The sequence below is a fragment of the Suncus etruscus genome, chromosome 5 (genome assembly GCF_024139225.1).
Source record: "Suncus etruscus isolate mSunEtr1 chromosome 5, mSunEtr1.pri.cur, whole genome shotgun sequence".
NCBI lineage: Eukaryota > Metazoa > Chordata > Mammalia > Eulipotyphla > Soricidae > Suncus > Suncus etruscus.
The window spans coordinates 34,264,647-34,267,936 of record NC_064852.1 but is presented as its reverse complement, the minus strand read 5'-3'; the positions used below and the strand labels follow the sequence as shown (position 1 = coordinate 34,267,936).

General features: G+C 35.3%; 1 pseudogene; it reads left to right on the top strand.

Annotated features, from left to right (window-relative positions):
• Positions 1 to 430: 430 nt before the first annotated feature.
• LOC126009792 (uncharacterized) lies at positions 431 to 531 on the top strand (annotated as a pseudogene).
• The last annotated feature ends 2,759 nt before the right edge of the window (positions 532 to 3,290 follow it).

Genomic DNA, 3,290 nt, shown 5'->3' with positions numbered 1-3,290 from the left:
ATATAAAAGCACTAAAATATATAAAGCAGTTAGCGACAGAATGGAAGGGATACAAAGTGTGTTACACATTAATAGGAAAAGGCTTAAAAATACCACATCCAGCAATGAAGAAATCATTCATATAAAAAGTCAAAAAGGAAGCAATGCTCATTTATTTTTCAAGTGAGAGTGGAAATTTCCCCAAAATAGACCAGATAATAGGTCACAAAACAAATTGTATAAAATCTAGGGAAGATATTTCAAATGTTTCCAAATATAATGGTGTTAGAGTAGATATTAACAACAGTAGGAAAGTTGGCAAAGACAATAATCTTAATCAGCTAATTTAAAGAAATAAGACTGAGTTTAGGCCGAAATGTCCCTAGCATACACCTACAACTAAATAAGAAAACAAAGAATTAAGTTGAGAAAATTTAAAAGTTTACACCAGGTACTCACTTCGGTAGCACATATACTAAAATTGGAAGAATACAGAAAAGATTAGCATGGACCCTGTGCAAGGATGACACATAAAAGTTTACACCAATTTGTAGCATTCTTAAGAAATAAGACATACTAGCTTAATATTAGTAAGTATAGGCAATGTTTATTAATATTCACCTTGTTGGAGCCGGGGCAATAGCACAGTGGTAGAGCATTTGCCTTGCATGTGGCCAACACAGGACGGATCCCAGTTTTATTCCCAGTATCCATATGGTCCCCATGACTGACAGGAGCAATTTCTGAGCACAGAGTCAGGAGTAACCCCTGAGCCCGCTGGGTGTGACTCAAAACCAAAAAAAAAAAAATTCACAATGTTATAATGTTTTAACAATGTATTATTGTAATAATTATTCATAAGTACCAAGTAATTTTAAATTTTATTTTCTATAGTTTTGTAATATGACTAGAATACTGTTTAAGTTTATAGAATTTTTGTACAAATCTACTGTATTCAACCAACAACAGCATTCCAGCCACCATCTTCCACTTTTTTATTTTTATTAGTGATTTTTAATTGGACCAAAATGGATTACAAATCATCCACAGTAGTATTTTAGGTACATACTGACATTGAATCAGGGGCATTCCCACCACCAATGTTGTCTTCCCTCCACCCTTGTTCCCAGCATTCCATATTGCCCCTCCTTTCCCCCCCACCCCCCGGGCTGCTAGTATAAGTGGTCCCTTCTGTGTCTAGCTTGTTGTAGATTGGGTATCGATTCTGTTGTAGTTGGCTTTGGATTTGGTGTTTAAGTCTGATCATTTTTTATTTCTACTCAGTGTTCATATGATTGTTTTGGTCTTGGTGCCCTCCATTTCTCCCCCTCTCAATTTGTGAAGCAGAATAAGATGGTTCAAGTTATGTAGTTCTGTTTGAAGGTAAGAAGAAAAAAAAAAGAAAGAAAGGAGGGGTAAAAATTCATACAAGCAAAAAATGTTTTACTGTTTTAAATTTTAAAAAATGTTTCAGGGGTCATGAGATAGTACAGCAGCTAAGACCTTCCTTGGGCATATTCAATACAGATTCAATCCAATTGCACATACATCCAGTTTGCTGAGTACCACCTGTAGAAACCTGAGAAAGGAGTGAATCAATTAATTAATAAATTAATTATGTAAGTAAGCAAGCCTCAGAGAAAAAACCTTAAATTCTTTTGCTCCCGAAATTTATAGGCAACATAACCTTGGGTTAAGTTTCATTAACTTGGATAACTTCTCTATCAAATAAAACTGTTTTTAATCATTTCTCTCTTAAGTGTATGTTTGTTTATAATCAATGACAATATATAAACTATTAATTTATAATTGTGGGGAATTTTTATCATTTCATCATTTATCATTTCATAACTAACTTTATATTTCATATAGTTAAAGTTCATTTCATAACATTATATTTTCATGATACTAGCTTATTTCAACAGGTAATATTACTAAAGGTAGATTACAAAACCTACTTCTTTTAGTTTGTTTGTTACTCAAATCACACTAACACTGCACAAAGCTTACTCCCAGTTCAGCATTCAGGAATCACTCCTAGCAAGACTCAGGAGATGCAAGTGCCCTGTCTAATGTTCCCTAAAATCTCTGTTATATATAAATAATAGTAGCTAATCTGAAATACTATATCTATTCATTTCATGAAAATAGTAGTAATAATAAAGATAGAAAAACTAACTTGTAAGGATAATTACAGTTGACAGATAAAGACTGAATTTTCTTTTTTTTTTTTTAATTTAAACACCTTGATTACATACATGATTGTGTTTGGGTTTCAGTCATAAAAGGAACACCACCCATCACCAGTGCAACATTCCCATCACCCAAGTCCCAAATCTCCCTCCTCCCCACCCAACCCCCGCCTGTACCCTAAACAGGCTCTACATTTCCCTCATACATTCTCAATATTAGGACAGTTCAAAATGTAGTTATTTCTCTAACTAAACTCATCACTCTTTGTGGTGAGCTTACTGAGGTGAGCTGGAACTTCCAGCTCTTTTATCTTTTGTGTCTGAAATTTATTATTGCAAGAATGTCTTTCATTTTTCTTAAAACCCATAGATGAGTGAGACCATTCTGCGTTTTTCTCTCTCTCTCTCTGACTTATTTCACTCAGCATAATAGATTCTGTGTACATCCATGTATAGGAAAATTTCATGACTTCATCCCTCCTGACAGCTGCATAATATTCCATTGTGTATATGTACCACAGTTTCTTTAGCCATTCGTCTGTTGAAGGGCATCTTGGTTGTTTCCAGAGTCTTGCTATGGTAAATAGTGCTGCAATGAATATAGGTGTAAGGAAGGGATTTTTGTATTGTATTTTTGTGTTCTTAGGGTATATTCCTAGGAGTGGTATAGCTGGATCGTATGGGAGCTCGATTTCCAGTTTTTGGAGGAATCTCCATATTGCTTTCCATAAAGGTTGAACTAGACGGCATTCCCACCAGCAGTGGATAAGGGTTCCTTTCTCTCCAAATCCCCGCCAGCACTGTTTGTGCTCATTCTTTGTGATGTGTGCCATTCTCTGTGGTGTGAGGTGGTATCTCATTGTTGTTTTGATTTGCATCTCTCTGATGATTAGTGATGTGGAGCATTTCTTCATGTGTCTTTTGGCCATTTGTATTTCTTCTTTGTCAAAGTGTCTGTTCATTTCTTCTCCCCATTTTTTGATGGGATTAGATGTTTTTTTCTTGTAAATTTCTGTCAGTGCCTTGTATATTTTGGAGATTAGCCCTTTGTCTGATGGGTATTGGGTGAATAGATTCTCCCACTCAGTGGGTGGCTCTTGTATCCTGGGCACTATTTCC